The 16,493-nt window shown below is 53.4% G+C and overlaps 1 pseudogene across 1 annotated transcript; it reads right to left on the bottom strand.

Annotated features, from left to right (window-relative positions):
* Nucleotides 1–385: 385 nt before the first annotated feature.
* On the bottom strand, nt 386–2,415 carry LOC147689477 (uncharacterized; annotated as a pseudogene). Its single transcript, XR_015300618.1, has one exon. The product of XR_015300618.1 is annotated as an uncharacterized LOC147689477 (transcript).
* Nucleotides 2,416–16,493: the final 14,078 nt, after the last annotated feature.

Raw genomic sequence — 16,493 nt, 5'->3', positions numbered from 1 at the left:
GAATCTCTTCTTCAGGGGTCACTGTAAAACATTAGAAAAGAACGCCCCATCAGAAGTAGCATAGTTTAATCCAAACTCCCCCTGGTTTAAAACCCCTCTTTGCATTAATACTGGCCGAGAAACAAGTGCTGCCACTCTCAGGCAAAATGTATGCAACACAATATGTAACTGCAGATGGTTCCTGAACCTTTACTCTCTGCCAAAATGAACACACCGCTTTGTTCCTTGAATGTGATCATTGTAACCCTACCTAGTACATGTGCACAACAAAACTGTCACACCGCCAAATCTGCCAAGCGCGCCCCTCTGTACATCTTTCTTATAAATGCTTGGCCCCACCCCACACCTCTGAACGTCAGGCTCATTAATGCCCCCTGACCCCAGCCCTTTTCAAACAGGGAAATAAATAAAATCCGGAACCATGAACTCTGCGAGCCACGAATAAATGACTCCAAATAACACCAAATTAATAACTCACCCACCCGCAAGACCCTGAGAAATGCAGACCTCGCCTCACTTACAAAAATAAAAGAGTGAATTTATAAGTGAATGTCCATGTAAAACAGGAGTTAAAATGCACCAAGGGTTGCCAAAGTTCATCATTTGATCAAGTTCTTCCTGGGATTTTGAATACCAAAGTCCAAGATGTCGGGATCCACCGCCTCTTAACTCTTTAACTGCACGTGTGGCGCGGGTTCTAAACTTCAACTGCACGTGTGGCGCGGGTTCGAATTTTCAACTGCACCTGTGGCACGGGTTCTAATCTTCAACTGCACGTGTGGCGCGGGTTCTAAACTTCAACTGCACGTGTGGCGTGGGTTCGAATTTTCAACTGCACCTGTGGCGCGGGTTCTAATCTTCAACTGCACGTGTGGCGCGGGTTCGAATTTTCAACTGCACCTGTGGCGCGGGTTCTAATCTTCAACTGCACGTGTGGCGCGGGTTCTAAACTTCAACTGCACGTGTGGCGTGGGTTCGAATTTTCAACTGCACCTGTGGCGCGGGTTTTAATCTTCAACTGCACGTGTGGCGCGGGTTCTAAACTTCAACTGCACGTGTGGCGCGGGTTCGAATTTTCAACTGCACCTGTGGCACGGATTCTAATCTTCAACTGCACCTGTGGTGCGGGTTGGAGGCGCTGCACCCCGCATCAGCTGAACATAGCGTTCATCGGTGGGTATTCGTATTATTCAACGTGCACGAGCAGAGCGCGACACAGGTGGGGTCTGGGGGTATAGCTTACGGATTAACATATCTACAGGCGCATAAATCAGAAATCGGGCCTGACTTCCATGATGCAGGCACAGACCTCCCTTCTGGGCAGTTTCCATGCTTCATCGTAGCAATCGATCACATGCATCCAGCTGCTCTGTTTCCTCAGTAACTTTTCCATCTCTCCCGGGCGCTGTGACCCCTTGCCGAGCCCGTCGGGGGTGTAAAAGATGATCTGGTAACACACTCTGTTCTCCTCCGTGGTGTTGAAGCTCCCCGGGGCGCTCACAATCTTCGCACTAAGGATAGCCCTCAGTTTGTCCCTGCCGACCTGAAGAGCTTTCTTGTCCTTCGGGTTCTTCTTCAGTTCGATGTAAAACCCGAGTTCAGTCCTTCTGTCGCCGATGGCCAGGTACACACGCTGACCCCGCGTGGCAGCGGACGCGTCTATTTCCGGGTCAGGATCAGTCTTTGTTTTAGTTCCATTAGACTCATGCACTTCCGGGTCAGCCCCGGTCATCCGGCCTGCGGGGGTGTATGTTTCGTGTCCAGCAGACACATGAACTTCCGGTTCAGGAATGTTTCCACCGCCCGTTGGCAGCTGAACTAGCGGGCCCCGCGCACTTGCACTTCCGGGTTAGAACTAATTCCGTCTCCGGCCAGTTGCATTTCCGGGTCGGCGGCCCCGCGGGGCTCTGTGAACTGCGCCAGGTACGCGCGCCGGAGCCGGAGCCGGAGGCTGTCCCAGTGCCGGCCCCGCAGCAGGCCCTTCATCTCGGCGAAGAGGCTCTGGCTCAGGCCGGCGTCGTCGGCGACGAGGGACGCCAGCTTCTCCTCGCGCAGGAGCACCTTCTGCACCATGCGCACCAGCTGCCAGCATGCATTACAATCATTGTACTCGATCAGCCTCTGGGCCAGGGCCTGCAGCACGCCGGGGGGCAGCAGGTCGCAGCCGCAGGTCTCCGAGAGCCGGCGGGCCATCTCCCGGGGGTCTCGGGGGGCCGGCAAGCTGCCGACGCTCTTATGCAATTGGCGAGTGCAACGCTGCACCCCGTCACACTCCGGCACTTTGTCCTTCTCCGTGGGCAGGTCGTCCTCCCGCAGGCGCCGCAGCAGCCCCTCGCAGGCCTCCTCCAGGACCCTCCTCACGTACACCCGGGGACCGTGGTCGTGGTCGGGCATCAGGGGAGTCGCTACAGCCATCCTGGGGTCCAGCAGGCTCTGACCACAGGGAAAAAAGTCTTCAGCTCAACAGAAAGCCTGAGGAATGAGAGCAGCTCTGCCTCACCAGGCTCAGCCCCAGGCTGGGCGGGTCTGCAGAGACAGGGAGAGGCAGGAGGCAGGCTCAGCTCACAGGGAGAGGCGTCTTCAGCTGAGCAGGAAACCCGAGCAATGAGAGCAGCTCTGCCTCACCAGGCTCAGCCCCAGGCTGGGCGGGTCTGCAGGGACAGGGAGAGGCAGGAGGCAGGCTCAGCTCACAGGGAGAGGCGTCTTCAGCTGAGCAGGAAACCCGAGGAATGAGAGCAGCTCTGCCTCACCAGGCTCAGCCCCAGGCTGGGCGGGTCTGCAGGGACAGGGAGAGGCAGGAGGCAGGCTCAGCTCACAGGGAGAGGCGTCTTCAGCTGAGCAGGAAACCCGAGCAATGAGAGCAGCTCTGCCTCACCAGGCTCAGCCCCAGGCTGGGCGGGTCTGCAGAGACAGGGAGAGGCAGGAGGCAGGCTCAGCTCACAGGGAGAGGCGTCTTCAGCTGAGCAGGAAACCCGAGCAATGAGAGAAGCTCTGCCTCACCAGGTTCAGCCCCAGGCTGGGCGGGTCTGCAGGGACAGGGAGAGGCAGGAGGCAGGCTCAGCTCACAGGGAGAGGCGTCTTCAGCTGAGCAGGAAGCCTGAGCAATGAGAGCAGCTCTGCCTCACCAGGTTCAGCCCCAGGCTGGGCGGGTCTGCAGGGACAGGGAGAGGCAGGAGGCAGGCTCAGCTCACAGGGAGAGGCGTCTTCAGCTGAGCAGGAAACCCGAGCAATGAGAGCAGCTCTGCCTCACCAGGCTCAGCCCCAGGCTGGGCGGGTCTGCAGGGACAGGGAGAGGCAGGAGGCAGGCTCAGCTCACAGGGAGAGGCGTCTTCAGCTGAGCAGGAAACCCGAGCAATGAGAGCAGCTCTGCCTCACCAGGCTCAGCCCCAGGCTGGGCGGGTCTGCAGGGACAGGGAGAGGCAGGAGGCAGGCTCAGCTCACAGGGAGAGGCGTCTATGAGAGCAGCTCTGCCTCACCAGGCTCAGCCCCAGGCTGGGCGGGTCTACAGGGAGAGGCAGGAGGCAGGCTCAGCTCACAGGGAGAGGCGTCTTCAGCTGAGCAGGAAACCCGAGGAATGAGAGCAGCTCTGCCTCACCAGGCTCAGCCCCAGGCTGGGCGGGTCTGCAGGGACAGGGAGAGGCAGGAGGCAGGCTCAGCTCACAGGGAGAGGCGTCTATGAGAGCAGCTCTGCCTCACCAGGCTCAGCCCCAGGCTGGGCGGGTCTACAGGGAGAGGCAGGAGGCAGGCTCAGCTCACAGGGAGAGGCGTCTTCAGCTGAGCAGGAAACCCGAGCAATGAGAGCAGCTCTGCCTCACCAGGCTCAGCCCCAGGCTGGGCGGGTCTGCAGGGACAGGGAGAGGCAGGAGGCAGGCTCAGCTCACAGGGAGAGGCGTCTTCAGCTGAGCAGGAAACCCGAGGAATGAGAGCAGCTCTGCCTCACCAGGCTCAGCCCCAGGCTGGGCGGGTCTGCAGGGACAGGGAGAGGCAGGAGGCAGGCTCAGCTCACAGGGAGAGGCGTCTTCAGCTGAGCAGGAAACCCGAGGAATGAGAGCAGCTCTGCCTCACCAGGCTCAGCCCCAGGCTGGGCGGGTCTGCAGGGACAGGGAGAGGCAGGAGGCAGGCTCAGCTCACAGGGAGAGGCGTCTTCAGCTGAGCAGGAAACCCGAGCAATGAGAGCAGCTCTGCCTCACCAGGCTCAGCCCCAGGCTGGGCGGGTCTGCAGGGACAGGGAGAGGCAGGAGGCAGGCTCAGCTCACAGGGAGAGGCGTCTATGAGAGCAGCTCTGCCTCACCAGGCTCAGCCCCAGGCTGGGCGGGTCTACAGGGAGAGGCAGGAGGCAGGCTCAGCTCACAGGGAGAGGCGTCTTCAGCTGAGCAGGAAACCCGAGGAATGAGAGCAGCTCTGCCTCACCAGGCTCAGCCCCAGGCTGGGCGGGTCTGCAGGGACAGGGAGAGGCAGGAGGCAGGCTCAGCTCACAGGGAGAGGCGTCTTCAGCTGAGCAGGAAACCCGAGCAATGAGAGCAGCTCTGCCTCACCAGGCTCAGCCCCAGGCTAGGCGGGTCTGCAGAGACAGGGAGAGGCAGGAGGCAGGCTCAGCTCACAGGGAGAGGCGTCTTCAGCTGAGCAGGAAACCCGAGGAATGAGAGCAGCTCTGCCTCACCAGGCTCAGCCCCAGGCTGGGCGGGTCTGCAGAGACAGGGAGAGGCAGGAGGCAGGCTCAGCTCACAGGGAGAGGCGTCTTCAGCTGAGCAGGAAACCCGAGCAATGAGAGCAGCTCTGCCTCACCAGGCTCAGCCCCAGGCTGGGCGGGTCTGCAGGGTGGGGTTCATCCAGCCTGTTGCTCGGCAACTTTTTTTTGTTAAAGGGCCCCTCACCGGTGACTCGCCACACCCCACTGCTGAGCTCGCGACCCCTCCTGCACCACACCTCCTCCCAGGCAACATCCCCCCCCCTCCCTCCCACCTCGCAATTAGACCCCTAACTGGTTACTGCCGTTGTTCTAACTTCCCCTGATCGTCCCCTACGTCAGAGGGGAGATTAGAAATACAGATTGTAACTACGGTACACCGTGTTTTAACCTGTAAAATGAAGGTCACTGTGCCCCTCTCTTCTTCCACCCCCAATCCCGTGCTGAGTACCATCCAAGCCGCAGCCCGCCCGATATTGAGGTGCCCTCTTTGAGGTATTCTGGGACATATATCTATCATTCGTCCAGGATCACAGGATGTTCAGGCGCGCCGAGATTCAAACTCCCCGGCTCCAAAGTTGGCAGGTCAGACCCTCGGACACCCCCCCCCCCCCCAAGAACCCCCCTCATAACCTATTACCCCACCCCCCATATCCAAATGCGTGCCCCCCCCATCCCCCTCCGCGGTTATCGGCCACACATTGAAACGTCTTTAACTGGCCTCGGAAGGATGAAAGGCTAACTGGGCCCCGCACGTCTTTCCAAGGCACCACCGGCTCCTTGGATCCTCTCAGCCCGAGCGGAGTCATTTCGAGGACGGACAGATACCGCCCCCCCCCCCACCCCTCGTCCCACCGGCCTGTCCCCTCTTGCAGGGGCGGCTGGTGACATTTGAAAGTGTTGAGGCGTAAACTAATTTGCATATTGCACCGCAGCGAGCGAGCCCGAACCACCTTGCATCCATCCATACATCATTCATGCATCCACCCATCTATCCACCCACCCACCCTGCATCCATACATCATTCATTCATGCATCCACCCATCCATCCATCATGCCTCCACCCATCATGCATGCATGCATCCATACATCATTCATACATCCACCCACCCATCCTGCATCCATCCATCATTCATGCACCCATCCATCCATCCATCATGCATCCACCCATCATGCATGCATCCATGCATCCATCCATCCACCTACCCACCCTGCATACATCATTCATTCATGCATCCACCCATCCATCCATCCATCATGCATCCGCCCATCATGCATGCATGCATCCATACATCATTCATGCATCCACCCAACCATCCTGCATCCATACATCATTCATGCACCCATCCATCCATCCATCCATCATGCATCCACCCATCATGCATGCATCCATGCATCCACCCATCCATCCACCTACCCACCCTGCATACATCATTCATTCATGCATCCACCCATCCATCCATCCATCATGCATCCGCCCATCATGCATGCATGCATCCATACATCATTCATGCATCCACCCAACCATCCTGCATCCATACATCATTCATACATGCACCCACCCATCCATCCATCCATCATGCATCCACCCATCATGCATGCATCCATCCATACATCATTCATGCATCCACCCACCCATCCTGCATCCATGTCAAGTCAAGTCAAAGAATTTATATAGCGCACTACATACCCAGAGGGTCTCAAGGCGCTTAGGGAGGGGAGGAGGATTACTAGTCAAATATCCACGTTTTAAGTTGCTTTCTGAATGCTAGGTGGTTCTGGGTAAGGCGAAGGTAAGTGGGGAGTGAGTTCCATGTTTTAGCAGCCAGGTATGAGAAGGATCTGCCTCCCATGGTGGCCTTGTTGATGCGAGGTACAGTGGCTAGGGCTTGGCTGGAAGAACGTAGTTGGCGGGAGGGGGTGTAGAAGGACAGTCGTGAGTTGAGGCATTCTGGTCCGATGTCGTAGAGTGATTTGTGTGCGTGGGTTAGCAGTCGGAAAGTGATCCTCTTATTGACGGGTAGCCAGTGGAGGTCTTTCAGGTGACCAGAGATGTGTTCGTTGCGTGGGATGTCTAATATGATCCTGGCTGAGGCGTTTTGGATTCGTTGGAGTTTCTTCTGGAGTTTAGCGGTAGTACCTGCGTAGAGGGTGTTTCCGTAGTCCAGTCGGCTCGTGACCAGAGCATGGGTGACTGTTTTTCTGGTTTCGGTGGGGATCCAGCGAAATGTTTTTTTGAGCATGCGAAGAATGTTGAAGCAGGATGAGGATACGGCGCTGACTTGTCTGTTCATTGAAAGTGAAGAATCCAGGATAACGCCTAGGTTCCGTGCGTGGTCTGTCGGGATGGGTGCTTTTCCAAGGGCTTCCGGCCACCAAGAGTCGTCCCATGCAGAGGGGGATGTACCTAAGATGAGGACTTCTGTTTTATCTGAGTTCAGTTTCAGACGGCTGTGTTTCATCCATTCGGCAACTTCTTTCATTCCTTCATGTAGGTTAGTTTTGGCGGTGCTGGGGTCATTGGTGAGAGAAAGGATCAGTTGAGTGTCATCCGCGTAAGAGATGATGTTGAGGTTGTGTTGGCGGGCGATGGTCGCGAGGGGGCTCATGTATACGTTGAAGAGGGTAGGGCTGAGTGAGGACCCTTGGGGTACGCCACAGATGACTTCAGTGGCCTCGGACTTGAATGGTGGAAGGCGGACTCTCTGGGTTCTTCCGGTGAGGAACGAGGTGATCCATTCAAGTGCTTTTCCTTGGATTCCGATGTTTCTGAGGCGTTGTAAAAGGGTGCTGTGGCAGACTGTGTCGAAGGCTGCAGAGAGGTCGAGGAGGATGAGGGCGACTGTGTCTCCATTGTCCAGTAGAGTTCGAATGTCGTCTGTTGCTGCGATGAGGGCGGTCTCAGTGCTGTGTTTTGCTCGGAAGCCAGATTGTGAGGAGTCGAGGGATTTGTTGGCTTCGAGGAAAGCGGCGAGCTGGTTGTTGACAGCTTTCTCGATTACTGTGGCCGGGAATGGAAGGAGCGAAATGGGGCGGTAATTTTTGAGTTCGGTGGGGTCCGCTGTGGGTTTTTTCAGAAGGGCGGTGAGTTCAGCGTGTTTCCAGCTTTCCGGGAAGGTGGCGGAGTTGAAGGAGCAGTTGATGACGTCTTGGAGGTGCGGTGCTATGACGGAGTCTGCTTTGTTGAAGATGTGGTGAGGACATGGGTCTGTGGGGGATCCTGAGTGGATGGAGTTCATCAGGCGGATGGTGTCCTCAGTGGAGATTGGGTTCCAGTCGTTAAGGGTGTTCAAGGGGGGAGAATGTTCAGCATATGGTTGGGTTGGTTGGTCTCCGGGTTGGTTGTCGAAGCTGTTGTGGATGTCTGCAATTTTGTTGTGGAAGAATGAGGCTAGGGAGTCGCAGAGGACTTGAGAGGGGGTGATGTCGTTGGAATTGGCCGAGGGATTGGTAAATTCCTTGACGATGTTGAAAAGTTCCTTGCTGTTGTGGGCGTTGTTGTCAAGTCGATCCTTGAATGCTGTTTTCTTGGCCTTACGGATTAGTTGGTGGTGTGTGCGGGTGGCGTTTTTGAAGGCGTCCTTGGTGCTAGTAGTTGGGTCTTTTTTCCAGGCCTTTTCAAGGGAGCGGCAGAGTTTCTTGGATTTCTTAAGATCATCGTTGAACCAAGAGGCCTTCTTGCTGCCAGGTTTGCTTTGACGTTTTTTCAGTGGTGCTAAGGTGTCGGCGGTGTTGGATAACCATAGGGTGAAGTTGGCGGCGGCTTGGTCTGGGTTAGAAGAGTGGGCTGGGGTGGTTAGAAGGAGCGATGAGGAGATCTGGTCGATGGTGATTTTGTTCCAGTTTCTTTGCAGAGTTGGTTGGAGGTGGTTGATGGGTTTTGGCTTGTTGTATGTGAAGTGAACGCAGCTGTGGTCAGTCCAGAGGAGGTCCGTAGTGTGGCTGAAGGAGACATGATTGCTGGAGGTGAAGATAGGGTCGAGTGTGTGACCTGCGATGTGGGTGGGGGAAGTGACCAGTTGTTTGAGTCCGAGGTTGGCGAGGTTGTCCAAGAGGGTGGTGGTGTTGCGGTCGTTGGTCTTTTCAAGGTGAAAGTTGAGGTCTCCCAGAAGGATGTAGTCTTTGGAGGGGAGCGCGTGTGGAGTGATGAAGTCCGTGATGTCTTCACTGAATTTTGCGCGTGGTCCTGGTGGTCTGTAGAGGAGGGTGCCTCTGAGTGTGGTCTTGGGGTCGATGTGGATCTGGAAGTGAAGGTGTTCGGAGTTGGCGAGGTTGGCGTCAGAGCTGGTTGAGATGCGGATTGATTTTTTATGGACGATAGCGATTCCTCCTCCTGTGTGGCCGGTACCGTCCTTGCGTGTGATCTTATAATCTTCAGGGATGGCAATGGTGATGTCTGGGGCGGAGGAAGCTTTCATCCATGTTTCTGTTAGGAAGGCGACGTCCAGAGAGATGGTGTCTAGTAGATTCCATAGGTCAATGGCGTGCCTGTGGACCGATCGGGTGTTGAGAAGGATGCATTGTAGGTGATTGGGGTTGGGAATCTGTGGTGTGGTCGTAGCGGAGATGTTGTCGGTGCCGATGAATTTGCAGGAGTAGCAAGAGAAAGGTCCATGGGTGTGTCCAGGAGCGGCTTGGACGCAGTTGGGGGCGCGACCGGGGTTAAGGGCTAGGAGGGTGGCGGCATCGTAAGTAATGCGGGAAGGCTGGGCAGCGCGGGGGGCAGGGGGTCTGGCGCTGGGCGCGGTCCAGGCGCGGACGGGCGTAGACGGGCTTACCTTTGGCGCACCTTCGGCGCGGGTTGGGCGCGGTCGCTGCGCGTGAACGCTGCGCGCGGGAACTACTGTCATATATGGATAGTGGAGGGGGAGGGGCGAGGGCGGCTCAGCTGGGAGGCGGGGCGGGTTTACAATGAGCAGCACAACAACAAACAAAATGGCAGCGGAGCGCTGGGGGCTAACGCGCTAACACTGACAAAGTTACACTGGTACAATATTATGTAAATCAAAACAGAGCAAAAGCGGCGCGTTTAAAAGCAGCAATGTGAAAAGCGGCAAGCGAGGCAGATTGCAGGCAATGAAAGCGAGGAAGCGCTGCACAACGATACCAATCACAGGGGAGCGACCACTCGGCTCGAGAGCTGAGAGCGTCATTCATTCATGCACCCACCCACCCATCCATCCATCATGCATCCACCCATCATGCATGCATCCATGCATCCTTCCATACATCATTCATGCATCCATCCATCCATCCATCATGCATCCACCCATCATGCATGCATCCACCCATCCATCCACCCATCCTGCATCCATACATCATTCATTCATGCATCCATCCACCCATCATGCATGCATCCATCCATGCACCCATCCACTCACCCATCCACCGAACAATCATTAATGCACCCACCCTGCATCCATCCATCATTCATGTATTTTTATGACCATATAAAAATAAATTATGGACTCTAACAAGCCTTTAGGATCGATGTTGAAGGATGCGCCAGTTTACATATTACATCACCCCTACCTTTTTATGCTGGAAACCTTCTACCGCCCATGTATTTGCCATCCTGTAAGCCCTAGGTATGTACTATACAAATTCACATACAAACATGCACCAACATGCATGCAATAATAAATGCATATATCATGCTATTCCGCCTCTACCGTTTGTTAACATTTTGAAATTTTATAACCTTAGTTCAAAGAGTACATTATATTTGTGGTGACAGTTGTTAACTAATTTTCTGGAAAATGTTTATAAAATGAAATCTGTTGAAGGCTGTTGTTGCAACTATCAAAAAAGAAATTCTGGGAATTTTTACATTTCCAAAACCCCATGCCGTGAAATAAACGGGTGACCTGGAATAGACGCACACATTTCTGCAGCAGATGCTTTAACACACTGAACTATCTCAAGTCATTTGTGCAAGCTAGTTTACTGGAACACCGAAAAACACACACTCCTACCTTGCTGCCGGTCCCGCACACGCCACAGGCTCACAGTGCCCCTGGCCAATCCTGGCACCAGGGGCACAGGTACCCTCTCGCCCGCAGCATGCCCATTAGGGCTCCTGATGGGCATACGCAACGCCGCCAAAACACAAGTGCGCATGCGTGGGCACGGGTAAAAATTCACCCTCCGTCCCCACGCATGCGTACTTGTGTTGCCGTCTGTACAATCATGTCAATGAATCAAGATGACGCCCGCCCGGCGGTCTGACGTCAGGTTGATTCATTGACATGATTGTCATGAGGGAGCTGCGGGCGGCGTCGGGCAGGGGGGGCTACGCCCCCACGCCCCAATGGACGAACCGCGCCTGCCCTCTTGTGCCCCCTACGATGGTACTGTGATGCGCGCTGCCCCACCCCAGCCACATTCCTTCTTAAATTTTAAATAAATGGCTGGGCTGAAGCCGGGGTCCTCATCTGCTGCCAGCAAGTCCCTGCCCCAGCCCCCCCCCCCCCCCTTACTCCCGCCCTTTGCAGCCCGGGTTCTGCTCCGGGAGGGGAGCTCTACCACAGCCCCAGGCCCCCGGTCCAGCCACATCCCGTTATGGACATGGCTGTAGAGACAAAGAGGATGCCAAGAGGCGCCCTGACTGTACCACACAAGCATTTGCAATGCAAAAGGTCTCTCTTAGGAAAGTTTGAGCTATTGGTCTTGTAAATAACAGTTTTTTTTATTTATGTGTTGGTTTTGAAAATAGCTAAATTAATACTTTGTCATTTACAATGTCAATAGTTATAACTTTTGCAAATGTGACACCTATAGCATTTGTAATGCAACATGTTTTGTATTTACGTGACTTAGATGTATTGATATTACAAATTACAATGGCTTTTAATTTTTTTAATTAATTAATACTTAAATAAAAGTGATTGTAATTTATAATGGCAATAGCTTAAACTTTTGTAAATAACTTGTGAAGATTATGTTCAGTGTATTTTATTGTGACGAAAATGCAAGAACAGAAGTGAAATATTAGCATCTTTTTGTGACATTTGTAATAAAGCTTGAAACAATGAGAGAAAATATTTGAACCAGTTGTTGTTGAATGGTTGCACAGATTGATGCTGTGATGGCGCAGAGTGATGTTGTGGTGGTGATGAGTGATACTGTGGCGTTCAGTGATGCTGTGGTAGCGCATAGTGATGCTGTGGAGGCCGTGAGTGATGCTGTGGAGGCCGAGAGTGATGCTGTGGAGGCCCTGAGTGATGCTGTGGAGGCCCTGAGTGATGCTGTGGAGGTCCTGAGTGATGCTGTGGAGGCCCTGAGTGATGCTGTGGAGGCCCTGAGTGATGCTGTGGAGGCCCTGAGTGATGCTGTGGAGGCCCTGAGTGATGCTGTGGAGGCCCTGAGTGATGCTGTGGAGGCCCTGAGTGATGCTGTGGTGGCGCATAATGATGCTGTGGTAGCGCATAGTGATACTGTGGTGTTCCAGAGTGATGCTGTAGTGTTCCAGAGTGATGCTGTGGTGGTGCTGAGTGATGCTGTGGTGGTGCTGAGTGATATTGTGGTGGTGCTGAGTGATATTGTGGTGGTGCTGAGTGATGCTGTGGTGGTGCTGAGTGGTGCTGTGGTGGTGCTGAGTGATGCTATGGTGGCGCTGAGTGATGCTGTGGTGGCGCTGAGTGATGCTGTGGTGGCGCTGAGTGAGGCTGTGGTGGCGCTGAGTGATGCTGGGGTGGCGCTGAATGATGCTGGGGTGGTGCTGAGTGATGCTGTGGTGGTGCTGAGTGATGCCAAATATGATCAATAGTACTGCGATGTCGCTTTCTGTGATGTCACTTCTTTTGACGTAATATGCAATTAGGGGGGCCTCGCATCTTCCCTTTTGCCCGGGGCCTCAGAAGGCCTAAGACCGGCCCTGCCCTCTGGCTCACCCCTTCATATATCCCAGGCTAGGTAGGTCTCGGACAGAAAATAGGTCTGGGTACCAAAATGTCCCGGTGTTTGGTTCTCAAGATGAGGTCACCCTACCAATTAGTGAATTAGGTAGCTAAAACGTGCGGAATGCTTGCAAATCAGGGCAGCTTGGAACTTGTATAGACACACTGTGTAAGTGTTTTGCAATGTATGGACCAATGCATGGATGTGAGTTTGGCTGCAAGGTTTGTTTCAATACAAGGGAAATCAACATTAAAAAATATCGGACTGTAAAAAAGGCCCACACATTGACCTGTCAGCCCAGACCCTGGACTCCCAGCTGCCAGTCAGGATGTGGGTGAAAGGTGAGATTACACATTACTATTCCTGTCACCAAGCCCCCTCCCCTCACTCCGCCACCTTAGGGCAGCCATCATCTCTAAGCCATGCCCGTCTTCTAGACCCGGGGCATCGTTGGTGTGGTAGGGTTCAAAGTGAAGCTGAAATTGACACATATTACAAATAGTAATCAGAGTTTATCATCGATCTGTATGTTAATCAATACTTCTTTTTCGGGTCCGTTTTGAACTGATAAGTTATGGATTGTTTTACACTTAGCATCAGTGGAGGTTGACTTCCAATTACCCTTGGAGATAAACCACAGTCAGGGAGGGGTTGCCAGTGACCCTGTCCGTGGTGAATGCATGAAGCGTTCGCTGCCTATTGGTCTGTTTTTATCTCGATTGCTCGGTCTGGCTCAGTGTTACCCATTCCAGTTTGGACCCGAGAAAACTGGAAAATGCAGAACAACTGGTTTGTCAGATTACTTCTTTACGGATCACGGCTACAAGGCATCGCCGTAGAAACCGATCTTTGAGTGTTCCGAAGGGCGTGTCCACAGCCCCTTTGAGTAAATAATGGGCTAGTAATTGTATACAGGAATTTTAATTCTTGAAAATCGAGCAGCACCGATGTGCCTTCCTAAATCTACACAATAGTATAACACGCACCTTTTTGTTTTGTCCCCTTTTTGCTTTAATGTGCAACTCTGCCTGCCTGTGCCTTCTTAGCCCCTGCTCAGACTACATTGGGTATTTGTGTATTTATCGGTGTGTCTCGGTGTATCAGTTGGTGTGCCTGCGTGTGTGTGTGTATGTGCACAGCACAGCACACACAAGGCTTAGACTAGGATGACCCAACCACCACTCTCAATTAATGCTCAGACTTTCATGGGGCCATATTTCCTCTATTGATATGATGTCAGTCCATTCCTCGAGGATTTTGCGTAACGGTCAGAACTGCCGACTTGGAGCTGGGGAACCAGGTCTAGTCTCGGCGTCGGCTCAACATCCTGTGATTCTGGGCAAATCACTTAATGTCCCCGTGTCTACCAAAACAAGATAAGCAACATCTGGAGGAAGCAGAAAAGCACATGAGTAAAGTTAGGACACCCGCAGTGCGCGCGCACTGACAAAAACGAAACCTATCGTGGGGCGGGACTTCCGTCTTGTGAAGCCCACGCCCACGAAGTGCCTGGCCAGAGGAACGGTGGTGACGCGGGGCTCCCATGCCCAAGGGAGAGCCCCGCGGAGGCTGCAGATGTCCGGAGTGGCGGTAAGTGGGCCTTAGTTGTAGGGGGGGTAGCTGGGGGGGGGGGTCTTGGTGCGCTTGTGTGTGTGCGCGTGTGTGTATGTGTGCGACGGCGGCGGGCGGTGTCTCTGTATGTGTGCGTGCGTGTATGTGCGCTTGTGTGTGTGTCTGTGTGTGCGCATGCGTAAGCAGGGGGGGGTGTGGCTGTGTATGTTTGCGCTTCCCAGGAGACAGGAGATGGCCACAGTGAGCGCGTTCGCGCACGCGTGGCCCGCTCCGATTCCATGCGCGTGGCCAGCTCTTGTCTCCTGGAAAGCTGAGTCGCTCATAATTGGTCTCTGGCGAGACCGCGCTTTCGCGCGGTTAACGCCACGAGACCTAAAAAAGTGGCACACAGTGAGTGCGCCCCATTAGGACAGCCCCTTGGTGGAGGCCCAGACCCATGAAAGGAGGGGCAGTCACTCACTACACCCCCTTGCAAGGGGAGGTGCCCCCACCTGCTGGCCTGGCCTCAGGGCAGAGTATTATTTACAATGGGGCACACCGTCCCAGTTTGCACCCACTGCACTGGTTAAAGGTTCGCTGTGTCGAAAACAGGGAGAGCGCACTCTTTGCAGTACACGGGCCCTAATCAACTACTTTCCAGAAGACATTTTTTGTTTTATGTTACACAGGAGTCTGTGAAAGAAACAGTGGAAGCGGCCCTGCCAGCTTAATATGATTCAAACGTGAGCAGCAGCATTTTCGCAGAGCTCTGCATCAGGTGCATAAACCAAGTAAGATTTGTTGTGGTCATTCAAACCTATGACCAACTAATCAAACTGACGTCCGCAGCAAGTGCCTTAACAACCTGAGCTATAACCTTCTATCAGCTGCTAGATATGCATAGGTCTCTGCGGCAGACGCTTGGCACGACGGGCCACTGTGCTGCAGGTACATTCAGTCACCAGATACAACTAGGGGGGTTGCTGTATTAGCTAAAAGGGGGGATATTAGTGTGAATAGGAAATTGGAAGATCAATGGGGCAGATGGGTTCTCCTAGAGTGTGCAATACATGGGGAAGTATATACTGTTGTTTCAATCTATGGGTCAACAGAGGACGATCCGGATGTCTTCGAATATCTGGATGCAGAATTAGCCTTATGGCCGGAACCGGTAATATGTAGCGGGGATTTTAATATTACTGGTTTGACTGGTTTAGGGATTGAGGGGGGACAGGTCTATACTGGCCGTAAAAAAAAGACAGGTGCCGCAATAGTTTATTTGACACAACACAACTTGCTGGTGGATGTCTGGGCACGCTTAAATACTCCAGGTACTGGCAGTACATTTTATTCTGCACCACACAAGGTTTGCGTTAGGCTAGACTATTTTTTGATTACTAACTCATTAATGCCAAGAACACAGGTAGAGAAACTCCCCAGGATTATGTCAGATCATAGCCCATTGGTTATCACCCTTAAGCATGATAAAGCAGCTAAAAAGGAGAACACATGGTCTTTTAAAAGGGCTCTAATAAAGGATGACGATTACATAAAATACATGAGTAACTGGATTGTTAACTTTTGGGATATTAACAGGGGAAGTACATCGGCAGGGATGATATGGGATGCATTTAATCCAGGTATAAAAGGAGAGACTCTGAGTTTCAGTCTACATAAACAGAAGGAGAAAAGATTAACCCCTTTAGCGCGTCGAACATTCCGCCCCAGTGCGGACGTTCGATCGCGCTAACGGGATTCGGACGTCCAACGGTCGTGAGCAGCACCAACGAGGTAGCGCGCGCGACGACTGTTGGACGTTCGAAGCACGGAAGGGGTTAAAGGTGACAGAACTCATTAAACGGGAAGGGCTACTAGAAGAGGAGTTGTGCACAGCAATACAGCAGGGGATACCCATGGAAAGTATTTTGCTTAAATTAACAGCCGCCAAGGCAGATGCTGTGGAGAACATAGCTAGGAAAGCAGCAGCCAACTTTTGAATCAAGAAAGAACTATGCCACAAATTAAGTGAAAAGGTGGGGCACACCTTGGCGATACGCACAAAACTAAAAGCGGCAGCCGACGAAATAAGAGAGATCTCGGATGGTAGAGGCGGCACTATAATAGACACTTGCGGGATTCATGAGACCTTCAGGCTTTTTTATGCTGATTTGTATAAGGAAGAGCAGTTAGGAGATAGAACAGAGACCCAGGCGTATCTTGGAGATACACTTCCCACTGAAGAAAAGGCGCTCTTGGATCTTCCTATAACAATGGAGGAGCTTTTAACGGCATTAAACGGTCTCGCGTCAGGTAAAGCGGCAGGCCCCGATCAGATACCCCTAGAACTTTATAAAAC

This window comes from Lissotriton vulgaris, chromosome 10 (assembly GCF_964263255.1).
Source record: "Lissotriton vulgaris chromosome 10, aLisVul1.2, whole genome shotgun sequence".
In the NCBI taxonomy this organism is placed as follows: domain Eukaryota; kingdom Metazoa; phylum Chordata; class Amphibia; order Caudata; family Salamandridae; genus Lissotriton; species Lissotriton vulgaris.
The sequence above is the reverse complement of the archived record's forward strand: the minus strand, read 5'-3'. Positions and strand labels throughout refer to the sequence as shown.